Source organism: Pipistrellus kuhlii, unplaced genomic scaffold, assembly GCF_014108245.1.
Source record: "Pipistrellus kuhlii isolate mPipKuh1 unplaced genomic scaffold, mPipKuh1.p scaffold_m20_p_1, whole genome shotgun sequence".
NCBI classification, from domain to species: domain Eukaryota; kingdom Metazoa; phylum Chordata; class Mammalia; order Chiroptera; family Vespertilionidae; genus Pipistrellus; species Pipistrellus kuhlii.
The window spans coordinates 81,338,961-81,356,686 of NW_023425404.1; the positions used below are offsets into that span (position 1 = coordinate 81,338,961).

General features: G+C 39.3%; 1 protein-coding gene across 3 annotated transcripts in view; it reads left to right on the forward strand.

Moving 5' to 3' along the window:
- Nucleotides 1-17,726, forward strand: part of SVIL (supervillin) — a 212,234-nt gene that overhangs the window by 94,470 nt on the left and 100,038 nt on the right. For 2 of the 3 annotated variants that reach the window (XM_045586015.1, XM_045586025.1), the window contains exon 5: nt 11,289-11,380. The gene's annotated coding sequence lies outside the window, so the exon portion shown is untranslated. Of the gene's footprint in view, nt 1-4,582; nt 4,641-11,288; nt 11,381-17,726 lie in introns of all 3 variants that reach the window. The other variant, XM_036453521.2, reaches the window with a different exon arrangement.

Genomic DNA, 17,726 nt, shown 5'->3' on the forward strand with positions numbered 1-17,726 from the left:
ACTTCAACATTGTTCCCAGTTGGACTATGGGATCATCTTTCCTATTTTTCCCATTCCATCATGTCCTGGCAAATCTAACATCTTCTCCTAATTTCTCCTCACATACAAATATTTATGTTCCACATTATTGCTTCACAATTTAGGAAAGGCAAAACACTAGTGGGAGTTTCAAGTTAAGGAAGGAATGGTAATACTTTTCCTTTATGACAACTACTGAAGAAATAGAATAGGCTTTTTAATGTACAGTAAACTGTAATTTAAAAAAGCAAACTAAACTAAAGAGATTGTCTGTGGATGAGGTGGTTTCTAAGAATGAGGAAGAATCAAGGTGATTGCATTGCTTGTCTGCTTACTTGATTCATTTATTATCTCATTCATCCAGGATTTATAGCCCCTTGTTCTGAGCAAGGCACTGTGCTAGAAATGCCTCAGAAATGTATCTCAGGTATTGCTCCTCGAGTTTTAATAATTCTTAACTAGGAGACAGTGAAAAGTTTGATTGGCAGTAGAGAAGCACTGGAAGAGAAGAAAAGGTATCAAGGAGCTCAACAGTGGATTCAAGGTGGTTGGCAGGCTCTCCCATGTGACCATGGCCCACTGGGGTAGGCTTTGAGGAGCACTGTGTTGTGTGTTATTAGGATGTTGGTGATTGTCTGAATCAATACAATTTATAGCCAGGAAATGCATGTGGGAGAAATAGGCAGGTCCACTGGAAAATTTGCATTCATGACCATGATTTTCACCCAGATTTTTCTCTCAAGTCTAAGCTTTAGAATTTCAAGAGAAACTATATCTTTCATCTTTATTTGTACTTAATTGTTTTGGTAAGTGCTATGGAAGTAATTCATGCTTATTGCGGAAACTTTGGAAGAGAAAGGGGAAAACATAAACAGTTATCTCTCTCTCTCTCTCTCTCTCTCTCTCTCTCTCTCTCTCTCTCTCTTTTTCTCTCTCTCATTTCCCCATCATCTCTCTTTTAAAGCAATAAGTGTTTTTTTATTTATATAATTATTTACACTATTATTTAATCCCACCTAAATTATTCATTTCCAGAGTCTTTGCTGCCACTATTTCCTCTCTTCCCTCTTCTGCTTCCAACTCCTCCCTTTTTCTGTTTGTTCCTAGTTAGCCATGACCTCTCAGTAAAGTTTCCACTACAGTTATCCATAGGACATAAGTTCTTTCTTACTGAGTTTTTTTGTTTTGTTTTTGTTTTTGTTGTTTTGTTTTGTTCTTTGTAACTGCCTTATTTGCTATAGTTCTTCCCACTTTGCAAGAGTTGAGTAATCAGCAGTATAGAGGAAATGCACATAGCCAGCACTGATGAACCCTCTGTTGATGTGCCATAATTAATTTGGGTTGTTTGTAGTTTAGAAATCAGTTCAATTAGTATGGTTTGACAGCAGGTTATAAAATCAATGCAAATCACTATAGTATGATCCTAGCTTTTAGAGAAGATTATTCCACTAGTTTCTATAGTCATTCAGCAAACATTCACTGCAGGCCTGCTGTGTACCAACTAGTATTCAGTACTAAAGATACAAGGGCAGGCATACTCAGGGTCCCTGCCTCCTGGTGAGGGTGCCTGAGGGCAAATCATGTTCTTGATCTCACATCCCCAAGATCCTGTGGCTGCATCACAAACAAGTGACTATCCATGGGCAAGTTACTTCTCTAATCCTGCGTTTCCTCATCTTGTTAATGAGATGATTTTCCTACTTTCTTTTTAATGTCCCTTTTAGCAGTAAAAGAGTCAGTGTCTAATTATTGCATATTTTTCTTAGAATTACATTATCACTGCTTGGGCCTACCAGCTACAGGTTGCAATTAAAAACAAACAGGGGAGCTCCATGTTTACTGGTTCTGTGTGGAAGGAGCTTAGAAGTCACAGCTCCATCCTAGCAACAAGTAAAAAGTTGAACAGATTGAAAAATCAACGACTCTTCCTGAATCCATAGGGAAGGGAGGACACAGGGCAAACTACTGGCCCCAGATTGGAGAGACATTTAAGTCCATACAGGACTTGTGACTTCCCAGAGCAGAAACCCACAATTTATATAATGAAGCAAAGATAGTCTCTTCAACAAATGTTGCTGGAACAACTGGACATTCATATGCAGAGAAATGAAGCTAGAACAGGCCTTACATCTTGCACAAAAATTAACTCAAAATGTATCTCTGTACCATTCCCTCAATTTTGTAGTAAACCTAAACCTGCTCTCTAAGAAAAGTAAGTCTTTTTGAGAGGTGATAATAAAATAAAAAGGGGACAGTCAAATACATAATGCTTAATTTAAGAGCTTCTGTCTCAAATTAAAATTTTTGAACCTCTAGTAATATATGCTTTTCCTTTTCTCACAATTTCACTCATATGTTGTTCATAAATCTTAACTGTAGAGTTTTGGTTCCCTGTTAGGCAAAATTTTTCATTAACCTGGCAAAGAAGAGTTCCAATCTAGACTCAGAGTAGCCTGAGAATAGTTAGACAGCCTCCCTTCCTTCCAGAACATTGAGAGACTCTGTATGTGTATTTTTTGTTTTTGTTTGTTTGTTTTGTTTTTTTCATTTTGACTCCCCTGATGATGGCTAGGGTGCAGCATTACCTACTTAGCTACTGCACGTGCTGTGCTTTGGCGGGAGACTTAAGCAGGAACACCACCAGTGCCCATCACAGGAGACAGTCTGCTCCAGCATCTGCAGGCCTAATTTCTGCTTGCAATCTGATTACGAGGTTTGAGCTATTCCAGCCTTCAGCCTCTTGCTTTGCCTTTATCATACTCTCAAGGACACGAGTGTCTGCTTGCTCTGTCCTGCACTGTGAAGTCTCATCCCAGTGTGGCTTAGAGCGAGTGGCTGGAGGCTGTGACTGGTTGTGAATTAGCTGTAGTGCTGTCTCTGTTACTGCACTTTCTGTGTGTAACCATGATCAGAAGCCCAGGGTTTTCCAGCTATTTGGGAGCTTTCAAGTTCTCTGAGAAACAAGGTAAGGCAAGAGAAACTGAAAATGCACTTCTGTATATATTCTATAGCATAATGAATGCCTCGTGTCCTCCATTTTACCTTGTATCCTCCTGCATCCAGTGTTATAGTTTTCTCAAAGGACACTTTAAATATCTAATTGAGTTTAAGTTAACTTATTTTGGGGTCGCTGAAAAATGTGATTTTTTTTTTTCTGTTATAACTTAAAGATATTACTAAACTGCTAAAGCCTTATGTAGGAAAAAAAAAAAAAAAGCCAATTCAAATGGAATGCCCAAACTTTGGATCAAGTTCTGAACTTCAGCTAAAATACTTTTCTAAACCAAATGCTATATATTAAATTATTTCCAGTAGGCAGTGGTGAATGTATTTTTATTAAATCTTCATGTGAAATATTTTGGAACAAAATGTTGTCTTTTAGTGGCTTCCTTTCTAGCACAGAGGAAAATATATGCTCTTAATTTAACCATGGAAGTGGTGTCACTGACTCAGTTCACTGATTGAGCAACGATGAAATGCTGAGGTTATTTTGAATGTCACATTTGAAATCCAGCCATTGTATGTGAAAGTATTTTCTAGCACAAATGCATTACTAGGAAGTGATTGGAAGAGTTCAAGCCTCAAATTCAGGAATTTCTTCTATAATATTTGATAACTTTTGAACTGAGTTCTCTTTTAAAAAAATATATAACTAGGTATTTGTATAACTCTGAGAAAACCCTACATGTTCAGTTGGCAGTGTTCTTTTTATTTTATTATATTTCTCTAGTTGGTCAGACTTTCCAGATTCCAGGATTCTGGATATTTTGTGATGGATAATGATATGTCAGCATGTGATGTGTTTTGTACATCCTTTTCCTTAGGCTTCTGACCCCAAATATTAACCAGTAAAAGGCACTTCCATAGGAAAGGTTCCTGTAAGTGGCCACTTGTGGTTGTCTTGGTGGACAAATGGTTGTATGCCAAAAGCTGTAAAACAGATTACTTGCCATTAGGTTGGTTATAAATTTGTCTGCAACTGGTTTTGATTAACTGGTTCACTCAATGTTTGTTTTTGCTGCATGGGATTGTTCCCAGCTGGCTTTACATCACATCTATTTTGTCTTAAAAAATAAATTAGTGGTTTATTTGATGTGTTGTTATTTTTTAAGTTTTATAGAAGGCAATAAGAACATGACTAAAGCATCCCCCTGCTCTTTGCCCCCACCTCATGCATTCTTTAAGAGCATCTTAAATATATCAGACAGTAATGATTTTCAACATTTCTGGTTACCTTGGTCAAAATTTTTAACTATATCATTCAATATTTAATTGCTTTGAGTTATTCTTGTAGCTATATGAATTTAAATGAAGCCATTGAACTATGTCAGATTTTTTTTTTTTTTTACTTTCTGTCACTAGAAAAACTAGAAACCTTGCTATGTTAAATGTGTATTGTTGAATTTGATTCTTAGAAGGTGTCACTTTTTTAATTCATTAGTCTTGTCTTGTTTATAGTTTCATTTTTCTTAAATTTTATGTTCAAGAGAAGTTTGAAGAACTTTCTAATTTTTTTAACTTACTGTATAGCTAACTCAATGTTACATTATTTATTTACCCTTAGATTTCAACAAGAAAAACGTAAGCTTTATTGAATTCCCACATCAAAGGAAAGTTCCAAGTTAAAGTGGTCTTTGTCCAAGAAATCTTGTTTTGAAGATTTGTAATAGCTTTTAAAATTATCTCCTAAATTCCTAATTTACCATTTTAAATGTCTGTCAATATGTTTTCTCTCCAGAGTTTGGTTTGTTAAAATATATGAAGTACTCTAATTTAATAGTACATCCGGCAAGCAAAGATTATTTTTATGTATTTAATGCTGTTTGTAGAAACTATTTGCAGAACAGGATGTTGATTTTTCTGTAATTGCAAACTTGCAAAGAGCTGTTATCTTTTTTCTCTTATATTTACTTTTAAGCATGGGTTGTCCTTTTGCAATCTGTCCATCAAGTAAGGGAGATTTTGATTTTTTTTTTTAAAAAAGGTTAAGCTTTGTTCCTCCTCCTTTTCTCCCTTTTTTATCTTTCCCTCCTTAACCCTCCCCCCCAACCCCCGCTCATCCATCCATTTGTCCACATGACATGGTGTTGATCTTTAACTTTTTTGCACTTCAGTTTCCTTGGCTGCAGGGTATTATGGGTGCTAATATGATTTACCCAGTGTGCTATAACTCTGTGATGCATCATCATGGATATAAGTTAATACAAAAGTTAAAGTTTGTGCCAAACAAGATAGCTATTTCTCAGGTCTTCTTAGATTACTGTTCCTAATAGATTTTGGGATTTTCATGTAGAGGCACAATGTTATTTATCCCTTACACAAAAGTATGGATCTCAGCATATACTTCCTTTTGCTAGAAGGACCCAAATCCATTTACCCTTAACTCCAATCACATGTTCTTATGCCTAATGTTTATGTATGACATTATTTCTTTACTTAAAAGGTTTGCATTTCAATAGCATGGGAATAAACAGTTGTCTGATTTCTGTCCTCATCGGGCTAAGCCTGGCTCTGCATTTGATTTTAGTACCAGGTAAACTAGAGCAGTAATGAGTCAGGGTCATCAGGAAGGTTGTTTTATTTGACTCATGAAATCTTGCTTTTCTGACACAATTTCCCATATTTCTCATCTCTGCCATGTTTCAACAGGATCTAAGGCTGATATTTTAGTTCATTCAGGCTACTATAACAAAACACCATACTCTGGGTGTTTTGTTATATACTCTGGGTGGCTTATAAATAACAGAAATTTACTCCTACAGTTTAGGCGACTTGAAATCTGAGATCAGGGTGCCAGAATGGTGGGGTGAGGACTGTCTTTGGGGTGCAGATTGCCAATTTCTTATGTCCTCATTTGGCAGAATAGTCAAGCACTGATCTTCATGAGGGCTCCACCCTCATGGCCTAATCATCTTCCAAAGACCCCCGCCTCCTAACATAATCATCTTTGGATGATTTGGAGGATTTCAACATATGAATTTGAGGGAATCTAAACATTCAGACTATAGCAGCTTCATTCCAAAGATAACCCTATCAGGTTGGTTTAGCTTTAATAGTGACTAAGAAAAAGGAATACGTAAGTGGGAAAAGAGACAGGAAGATATTGCTTATTCAAGGATAGGAAAAGCAGAAAATATTAAGGTCAGACGCTTCCATGGAGGGAAGCTCAGAGGGACATAACTGTTCTGACAAGGTGGGTATTATTTCATATGTACCTATGAAAATCAGGGTCTCTTTGCCATGGCACTAAGTATAAAATGGGCTGGAGACACAAGAATCTGCCTTGTTCAGAGAAGTCAAGTCAACCAATCATCAGAGGTGAAAATATCAGGCAGTGGGTTTTGAATTCCCATATCTTATAATTTAAACTTCAGTAGGAGAATGAATAGTTTGTGGGGGAAGCCTTTACCAGTATGGGTGCTGAATAGTCAGTGTAAAAGTAGATTTCACATTTTGTAAAAGATAGACAGTAATAACAGCAGAGTATTTAAAGATAGGAAAATCAGAAATAAAATTTCTGCTTTAATAAAATTCCCCCTTGTTGCTATTGCTGGACATTTAAGTAGGTTAATGGGACACATTAAATAAATGACCATGGAAGATGGGGGAAGTCTCTTCTTAGATTATGGAAACAGAGAGAAGGGGGAAGACTAATAAAAAATAGTCATAAAGGATGAGCAGTGGTTCATAGGAGATGAAAGTAGATAAATATAAATGGTGCCTCTTAATTTAGTTATTTTAATTATATGTGGAGAAATGGTTTCATACTGAAATATGGGACCATTTGGTTGAGCTTGGCAACCCAACAAGGCTGCAGAAGTTGTTCAGGGAGAGACCCCCTTCTCCTGGAGGGGATGAGTGATGAGGAGGACCATGGCCCAGCATCAGGGGCTCAGTGCTTGAGTTAGCAATCGTTGAGTCCAGAATGGGCCCTAAGAGTCATCGCTGCTCAGAAAAGTGAGAGGAAGGATAATGTTAAGGCTCTTTTGGATAATCATGTTTCATCAACCATTACATAATAAGAAGGATGACTCATTCGCAGATGTTCCAGAACTTAGTGTGGACCATCTTTAGTGTATCTTGCCTGCATTTTCACTGCTGACTATGCCCTTGGGTACAGAAAGTCCAGGGAAGAGACATGACTTTTTTCAAAACCTCGTTTCATAGACTTGAGGGGTCTTCCCTTGGTCATAGCTTTTGTGACATGAGTCTGAGCCATACTTTCTAGCCAGTTCTCATTCTTCCTATCTGTTCATCTGCTTCCTCAGAAGTTGCTGGTCATTTAGTGGGAATAAGAGAGAGGTAATAAAAGCAAGAACAACATGTAAAGATAAGCACAAGGATTCCAGTAATAAGTTTACCGTCAAGATGGAGACTTAAAAATAGAATAAGTTTATAAACCTATGCAAAGAATACTGATGTTCTCATTCATATATGCAAAGTAAGCAACGGTGATAAAGAGAGATGTTTTCCCAATCACATATTCTAAAGATGAAAAAAGGAAAGAAAGAAAGGAAGGAAGCTTATAATTGATATTATTAAATATTTGCCCTTTTAATGCCCTTTTCAATATTTAAAACTCTGTCACTATCAACAGTGTATAAAGTGTATACATAAGATACTTCAGAGTGAGTTTAGCATACATTGAAAGTATTTTATTTTAGCCATTCATTATTTCATTTATTCTAAAGCTGGCCCAGCATCAGGGGCTCAGTGCTTGAGTTAGCAATCGTGTGAAATTACAAGTGTCTTATTTTTATTAAGTGTCTTAATAAAAATAAGACACTTAATAAAAATAAGACACTTGTAATATATTCTACAAATAGGGAAATAGGATACAATTTGAGGGAATAACAGGTACATAATGTACATTCAGTGCTGGCTGGGACAGGCACTGGATCAGGGGTTCTTTCTTGAGGAAATGACCTTACTTGGAGGCCCAAACCAGGAGAGGACTCAGCCAGGATAGAAGGAGAGGCTGGAGAAGTGGAAATTCAGGTCGAGGCAGCATTTACTAGTACAGTAAACCATATTAAAGAGGCATGAGAGATCTTCCTGATAGTGCTTTGATTTTACATTGGTTTTTGAAAGGCTGTACTTTTGATTGGTGCTGACACAATTTGTAGCTTGTTTCAAGAGAATAAGTGCATATGGCACCAAGGGCTGACAGGTGATGATTTGTGAACTCTGTAAAAGTTCAGCAAAATGTTTAACTTGGAGGTGATTTTTAGTCTTCATTAGTGGCTTTATTGAGCTTTCTGATGAGCAGGAAAAAAGGAGGGAAATAGAAACATAGAGATGTTTATTTTTTAAAAATATGAGAATATTTGTACCCCAAGCTGAATATTTCACTCATTGCATAATTTTGTTTTAGTATAGAATTTTCCCTGAGGCTTTAGTTTCCCAAAGTACAGAACTTAATTAAATAATAAGTTAATCGATTAAAATAGCATGTCCTTCCTTAAGTAGGACACATTTCTGCATTTATTTAATTTGTTAGGTTTATACTAAATCATATATGTAAATGAAACACTGAAAGGAGTTGTTATTGCATTGCAATCCACTGTTTGGAAATTAGTGCTAATCCTAAATTTCTGATCTAAGCAGGTTTCCTGGGATCTTTTTTAAGCCATTTGGATTGTGATTTATAAACACTGGTTACTTTCAAGCATTTTTATTAAATAATATAAATATATGTCACTCTTGTCCTATCTAATAAAAGAGTAATATGCAAATTCACCATACCTCTGCCACACCCACAAGCCATGACCACAAAACCACGCCCACCAGCCAATCAGGAGCAAATATGCAAATAAACCCAATCAAGATGGCTGTGGCCACAGAGGGCAGTAGGGAGCCTTGGGTTTCCCTGGCAATGGAGGAAGCCTAGCTTTCTGCCTGCCCTTGTTGGCCTAGGCCTCCAATCAATGCTACAAAGTTTCAATTATAGAAGGTAAACAAATCCAAACAGAAATGGCTGCAGCTACAGAGCAAGCAAGAAGCTTAGCTCCAATCAATGCTACAAAGTTTCAATTGTAGAAGATAAATAAATCCCAGATACCAGGGCCTCTGCTTGGGTCACCAGGGGGTGTGGCCAACCTGCAAACCACCACAGGCCCCTCACCCAGGCCACCCCATGCCCCAAGGGAACCCCCACCCGGATCTGACACACACTTCAGGGCAAACCAGTTGACCCTCACCCATGCACTAGGCCTCTATCCTATCTAATAAAAAAATAATATGCAGATTGATCATCACTCCAACACACAAGATGGCTGCCCCCATGTGGTCAAAGATCTTGCCCCCATGTGGACACAAGATGGCCATAACAAGATGGCCAGCAGGAGAGGCCAGTTGAGAGGGACCAGGCCTACAAAGGAAGGGCAGTTGTGGGCGATCAGGCCAGCAGGGGAGGACAGTTGGGGGCAATCAAGCCCACAGGGGAGGGCAGTTAGGAATGACCAGGTTGGCAGAGGAGGGAAGTTGGGGGTGACCAGGCCTGCAGGGAAGGGCAGTTGGGCTGGACCCAGGCCTGCAGAGGAAAGCAGTTGGGGGCGGGAGGGGAGAGACCAGGCCTGCAGGGGAGAACAGTTGGAGGGGACCAGGCCTGCAGGGGAGGGCAGTTAGGGATGACCAGGCCTGCCAGGAGAGGGCAGTTAGGGGCAAACAGGCTGGCAGAGGAGCAGTTAGGCATCAGTCAGGCTGGCAGCAGAGTGGTTATGGAGTTATCAGGCTGGCAGGCAAAAGTGGTTAGGGGCAATCAGGAAGGCAGACAGGCGAGCAGTTGGGAACCAGCAGTCCTGGATTGTGAGAGGGATGTCCAACTGCCCTCAAGGGGTCCCAGATTGGAGAGGGTGCAGGCTGGGCTGAGGGAAAACCCCCTTTGTGCATGGATTTTGTGCACCAGGCCTCTAGTTTATGAATATAAGCCATACCACATTCTTAAGCAATAACTGAGGCTTCAGATGAACTTGGTTCTAGGAAGATGGGATGGTGTGCAGGTTCCTTGACATTTAATTTCCATATCATACAAATTATCCCTATGTCCCACTTACCCAGTATGCACAGCTCAGACTGTTCTTGGGCTGTGTACCCTGTAGAATAGAACACAAGTAGAGGACAGTACATGGGGAAGAATGGCTTTGCATTGAATGTATTTTTAGACCAATTGTTCACCTCTCTGGAGATGATTATATCATTGGGGAATATCTTTTTTTCCCCCTTGGTTTGTTTCCTTCCTGCGAGACAGTAACTCCATCTTGCCCAACTCCTGGCATGTTCCAATGGAAGACCATGGAGTTGTCCATAAGCTGTCTTGGGGCTGTAACTGTGCATAGTGTAAGAGCTGGAGCTAGAGTTATATCTCATGTACTTTTCTTGCCAAATATGTGTTCTTGGGCAAGTCATTTACCAGTGTCCTAGTCTATAAGCCAAGGATGATAATTGTTCTGGTGGCATGCTGGAACCAGCTCCAGTCCCTATCAGAACCAGTGTGTGTCTTCCAATTTTTAGCTCTGTGAGTTCTATGGAGAGCCTGGAAATTGGCTGTAGTGGGCTAATTTACACTACCAGCTAATAAAGCAAGTGCTTTTGAGGGGAGGGGAACAGGCACCCAAGAGGAAGGAGGCAGTTGTTAAACATTTATCACACCAGCATTTCGTTCCCACCTCATAGCATCTTGTGATGGGGCCTAAGGTAATATGTGGGGTCTTCTTAGCACAGAAGGAAAGGAGGTAGTAAGCGCTCCATCCCTTTAATCTTCTCCCCTTTCATTTCCTCTTTTTTCTTCCGACACATTTTCATGAGGTTTTTAGACCTATTCACCATGCTTTGCTTGCTTTGTTATTGGAAGGCATTTGTTTCTCTAATGCAATTTCAAAACAGGAAAGCATGTGCATCACCTAGACAGATTGCAGATTTTCTGAGGAACAAAGTGTAGCACAGAAAGGTCAAGTGAATGATCCAAGCTGAAGTGGCCGCTCTAGATGAAGTGGTCAGGCTGAATGATGTTCTCACCACCGTATGCCGTGCTGCCTGCCTATGCGAATGAAATTATTTAGTTGTACAAAAAAGATAATATTAATGTAACTGTAAGTAAACAAAAAAGTTACCAATTCCCCAAAATAAAACTTTTTGCTTATAATCTATATATACACATTGAAATATATATAAAAGTAGCTTAATTTTTATGTTCTACCTTTTTTTTACTTTATGTCATATATCTTGATTTAAATTAACTTGCAACATTTTATTAATGGAGATATTTTTAGCTTTCAGAAAGAGTTCTTGCTTGAAAATAAAGAACAACTTACTAACTGCGAAAGAAGAACCAATGCTAAACTTTTAACTGCACGTTCTCGAGGTAAGGCTTTTTCTAAATAGTTGACCAGAATCCTGAGCATATAACTAGTGTGTTATCTGGTTTTCTTTGAGAACTCTTAAACCTCCAGCATGTATTCTCCTTTGTATCTCTTTCTGCCTCATCTAAGAATTAACCTCAATTAAACTTTCCTCTTGCATCTTTTGTTTTAAATATATTTTATTGATTTTGTACAGAGAGAAAGGGAGAGAGATAGAAAGCTAGAAACATTGACGAGAGAGAGTCATCGATCAGCTGCCTCTTGCACACCCCCTACTGGGGATATGCCCACAACCAAGGTACATGCCCTTGACCGGAATTGAACCCTGGTCCCTTCAGTCCCCAAGCCGACGCTCTATCCATTGAGCTAAACCGGTCTCGGCTCCTCTTGCATTTTTAATCCTCACTTTACTTTGTGTTTTTTCCCTTGCATTTTAGGCATCCTCAAGTTCTCACTGGAGGCTGGGGGTGGGGGTGACAAGGTTCCTAGAATCAATTTTACCTTGTTCCTCTCTCCTAGCTTTCACCATCTCCTAAGGTGGTGAGTTATGTTCATATGCCCATTGCTTTTCCATTCACACACCCCCTTCCTCCAGCCTCTTGATGTTTTTTCAGTGTTGTGGCATTTACCCTCAGTATCTTATAGCTCCCCACTGGGCTACAACACGAGGCCTAAGTGCAGTCTGCCTCTTCATCACCTCTCTTTTCCCCCAAGTTGACATTCTCGCATTCGTTGAATTTGTATTTTCATTGGTAAAGATGCACATGTAGTAAAATATTTTCAACTGCTATCAATTGAGGACCCCTAGTTTTGAATGTTAAGTGTTATGAACATTACCTGATCTTTGTCTCTACCCACTGTAACACTAGTATGGGGTAGTACCAGTTTACAAACTATCTTTTTCCTGAATGAGCTGTGAAACCCTTACTTCAGAAGAAACAGGTTTGGCACAAGGTCAGATTATTTTTCTACTTAGGAAAGGATAAAAACAACCACCCACAAAATTAAGCCCAAAAGAAATTAGCCCAGAAAAAAAATATGTAAAAGATCCACTGACAAATTGAGCTCCATTCTAAAGAATTGAATGGGTGATATGCCTACACATAGTTTGGGTAAAGGTGGATATTTGAAAGACACAGGAATTTGGCCTAGTGGAGAACACTTAAACGGGTCATTTTGTCAAGTACTTACAAAACTGTCAATTGAAATGTAGGCTTAATTCTAAATTGCTCCAGAGGCCAACAGCAAGAATAGTGTGTAGAATTAAGAGATTTCTTATAAGAAGAAAAATTCTGGTAATTCATAGAACCGAGAGTGAAATGGCCTGCATTATGATCTCATCAGCTCTCCTCATTAAATGTACAAGGCAGGTCATGTGACCATGTACTCAGGTAGGAAAGAGGCTGTGAGGATTGCTATCTGGATGGGTGTGTGGACCAGGTATGGAATGGAAGGGTCCTTGCAATTTCTAAGACTTTGTGAAAGGCAGAGAAACTCTATTTAATCTGAGCCAAATTAAAAATATATGAAGATAATCAGAACAAAGTAGAAGGATGAACAGATTGGTTTTAGAAATAGTTTAGAAGATTTGACTGATTAGGCAAAGTTCTATAGAGCAAAAGCCTTTTCTACCTGTTTAAAGTCTCCTTCTTCCTCTCTATCCCAGTTCTTTTTTCTTTTTTTTTAAATAATATAGACATTGGAATTTTAAAAATTAAAAATAATATGAAATACTAAGTAACTTTATGTATATATATAAAAAGCCAGCATCCATAAAGGTCATAACGACCTTAATGAACGGTCGCTATGATGCCCACTGTGGCCAGCAAACAGGCCTGATCAGGGGGTGGGACCAGCCGGCCAACCTCGAAGTCCCTCCCCACTGCCCGCCTTCCTCTGATCGGACTCTTCCATCCCATCAAGAGCAGGGCGGCCAGCCAAATGCCCCTTCCCTTCCCCCTGGCCAGCCCTGCAGCCACTCCCCCCAGCCAGCTGGTCCCTGATAACAACCCTCCTGCAGCCCCTCCCCCCACCATCCTACCCTCAATGGGCCCCCACCACTCTGATAAGCCTGCAGCCTCTCCCCCTGGCCAGCCCTGCCCCGATCTACTCCCCACCCCAATAGGGGGTAGGGCCAGCCAGCCAATCTCCTGCAGCCCCAATTGGGGCCAGGCTGGCCAGACCCCACCTGTGCGTGAATTCATGCAATGGGCCTCTAGTATATAATAAAGTTTTAAAACATATAAGCTTAGTAACCAGTTTTATTAGAAATTTTATCACAATTGGTCATAAAAACATAATTTTCACACATCAAAGATTTTTATTTCTAAATTACCAAAATCTCTAAAAGATGCTTAAAAGGTACCAGAGCCCTGCCTCCCTCAATTTGCCTGAATTCCCACAGTTGTTTTTCACAACCTTTACATGTGGGTGAGCATGTTAGGAAAGACCATGCATTACAGGCAAATTTTCATTTCATCATCATAACAGATATGTTAATGATTATAACAGCTCTTGGCAATATAATGTTAAAAATAGGAATTAGGACTTTTAATGGCAGAGTTTTATGTTTGGTTAGAAGTTTCTTTCTCTTCATTTAGTGAGGGTTTTTGTTTCTGTGAAACTGAGCACTAAATTGATCATTTAGTTTCCTCACAGGGACTTCCTTTAACTGTGTCACCAACAGGTAATCAAGGGATTTAAAATCCTTACCTATATGAAGACTATAATATATTATAAAAATAGATTTTCCATTTAGTAATTATAAAATGCACCAGATATATTACTCTACCTTTTTAATAGCTCCTCTGAGATATATTTTATATGCCATTCAGCCCATCCATTTGAAGGAGGCTGTTTCAGGGGCATTCACAAGGCTGTACATCCATCCCACTGCTGGTTTTAGAACACTTTCTTCACCAAAAGAGAGACCCCACATATAGCCATCACCCCTTCCCCTTAACACTCTAATTTTGTAATTACTTATTTTATAAGCTGCTTGTCTTTACATTAGTAGCTTTCATCCAAGTGTAAAGTTAAAGTGCTTCCTTCTGGGGCAGAGGAAGGTCAGTCTTCCGAATATTCTGGACCTGGCCTATGCTCTCCAGCTGTCAAACACAGTGTCAGGGAGATGAGTTCTTGGCAGTCCCCTGCCACTTAAGTTTCTCTAGAAGATCTGTGTACTCAGGTTTAGAGGACTGAACTCCACAATAACTTTACCAGAAAGCCTGTTTCTTAGAGCTAACGAAGAACTTATGTTTCCCAAGAAAAGCACTGGCAGACCTGAATATTGGTATCAAATGATATTACAAAGCAAAGTAGGCAGTTAAGTAATTTTATGTACCATTATAGCCCTCATGTCAAATCCCCTCAAATTGTCTTACTTAGAAAATAAAACTGACAAATTCCCATCAGAAATCACTAAAAACATAGACCCATAAATACATATTGTGCAAGCAAGGGCAGCAGACTAAAAGGTGGGGTATGATAAAGGGATAATTTAGTACATGGCAAAGTCTTAAAGTCTTTGAAAGCAAAATAGAAAATTTATTACAACAGAAGGTAGATCAACTGAGCTTGTTTATATGTGGATCACTATTAATCACTATTACCATTTCCTGAACCATTTATGAATTATATGTATTATGACACAGCATACAATCAATTCAATTATGGCTGTGTAATTGAATTTTTAAAATATTTTTATTCTTTACTTTTGGGAAATATGAAGAATTTAGAGTTACAGGGGCATCATGCTATAACTTATTCTTAAATGATTCATAAAAATGAATATGTAAATATCTGTGCATGTATTTTATATACATATAAATTTACATATGAAGAGAGAAAAAAAAGGATAAAAATAAACCAAATATAGTAAAATGTTAACATATTATGAAGGATGTCTCAACTTTTCTGTAAATCTGAAATTATATAAAAATGTTAATTCTCTCCCAAGGATATGTTTTAATTGATTTTTAGAGAGAGAAAGGAAGGGTGAGAGAAGTCAGGGAGAGAGAAACATCAATTGATCAGTTGCCTCCTATATGTGTCCTGACCAAGGATAGAACCTGCAACCTAGGTATGTACTCTGTCCAGGAATCAAACCCATCACTTTTTGGTGTATGGGTTGATGCTCCAACCAAGTCATCTGGCCAGGGCTGAAAATTTTAAAGGAAAGAAAACTTCTTTTGATAGACCATGAATAATAATAAACTGTTATCACCACTATTAGGTAGAAGATAACTGTGATAGAACCATATGAATAACCTGTCTAATAAAAGAGTAATGTGCAAATTGACCGTCACTCCAAGACACAAGATGGCTGCCACAAGATGGCCAGCCGGGGAGGAAAGTTGGGAGGGACCAAGCCTGCAAGGGAGGGCAGTTATGGGCAATCAAGTCTGCAGGGGAGGGCAGTTAGGGATGACCAGGCTGGCAGAGGAGGGAAGTTGGGGGTGACCAAGCCTGCAAGGGAGGGCAGTTATGGGCAATCAAGTCTGCAGGGGAGGGCAGTTAGGGATGACCAGGCTGGCAGAGGAGGGGAGTTGGGGGTGACCAAGCCTGCAGGTAAGGGCAGTTGGGGGGAACCCAGGCTTTCAGGGGAGAGCAGTTAGGGGTTACCAGGCCTTCAGGGGAGGGCAGTTAGGGGTGACCAGGCCTGTAGGGGAGGGCAGTTAGGGGCAATCAGGCTGGCAGGGGAGCAGTTAGGCATTAACCAGGATGACAGGGTACTGGTTAGGGATGATCAAGCTGGCAGGCAGAGGCAGTTAGGGGCAATCAGGAAGGCAGGCAAACAAGCAGTTGGGAGCCAGGACAGTTGGAAATGCCTCGAGGGGTCCCAGATTGGAGGGTGAGGCTGGGCTAAGAGACATGCCCCCGTGCATAAATTTCATGCACTAGGCCTCTAGTCTATAAATGAAATGGTGGGCTGACAACATTAGATTTCTATAGCAAGGGGAACTCTTATAATTTCTTAAAATTAGCTTTTTTCCAAGGTTTGTGATAAACCTGACCAGATTTTAGTGAGAGGAGGACTACAAGTGCCCATTTGAGGTGTTGTTGTTGTTTTTTTTTCTGGAAAGGGATGATAAAGAACACATCACTGATTCAAATAAAGCATCAATATATCTTATAAAACTGAGGTATTTTTCTATGAGATAGATATATTAGAATAATTATATTACATGTTGTTTTACTGATTTTACTTTTAAATTATAGACTTGGGGAAAGGAAACCAAACTCAAGATATCTATTACTTCCACACCATTCCTTTCTTCTTTAATCTCATGTTTATAAGAATGAGGCAAATCTTGATAATTAAAAATATATTTGTAAGAAAGAACAGATTGAGAGGTAATCTTTTTTTTTTCTTTTTTTTCTTTCTTTTTTTTTTCTTTTTGCTGGAGGATTTAAAAAAATATATATTTAGAGGGAGAATGATAGAGAGTTAGAAACATCGATGAGAGAGAAACATCGGTCAGCTGCCTACTGCACACCCTCTACTGGGGATGCGCCCGCAACCAAGGTGCATGCCCTTGACCAGAATCAAACCCAGGACCCTTCAGTCTGCAGGCCGACGCTCTATCAACTGAGCCAAACTGGTTCCGGCTGCTGGAGGATTTTTTTAATTTTTCTAATATACTTATTGTAGATTTTCACTAAAATCAATAAGCTCATTGATACATTTAAAATATAGTTTGATTTATGATCTCATTGCATTTCTCAGTACATAATCAGAGAAGACTATAAGATTTTAGGTTTGAAATTATTTTGAGTTTGAATCTAGGTTTGATTGAAAAGAGTGCAGTGATGGTCTAGTGGTGTCTGTCATTAGTATATCCTATGGCATAAACTCGGGAAAGAGACAGCCTTTTGGAAATATCTGGGCTGAGTTCAATGATTCTCAACCCAGGACAGTACCATTTCAAAGAGGACTTTGCAAACTCATGGGAACATTTTTGTGTCACAACAACTGGAGATGGTTTGGCATTTAGTAGGAGAGCCATGCCTACTCACCATCCTGCAGTGCAAGCCTCACAGCAAAGATATTGCCCATTCCAAAGGCCATAGTGATCTGTGATCTACTCCAGATCAGTCTCTGTGTCTGTGACCCTGATGCGGTGCACCTGTATGTCTGCTAAATGCTACCCTAAGACTTCTTGTACCTGGCAGTGAGTGACTAACAGGGGACTGTGTTCACTGCTTGTTTTGTTCAGAAAGCGCAGAGATGGACAGTAGGATAACTTGGCTTACCTGCCCTGTCCCTCTCTTTCTTCTCACTGCCCCAGACTTCTTGGGCTTTAGTTTCTGTGATGAACTGTATTCTGACCATCATTTCGCTTGACC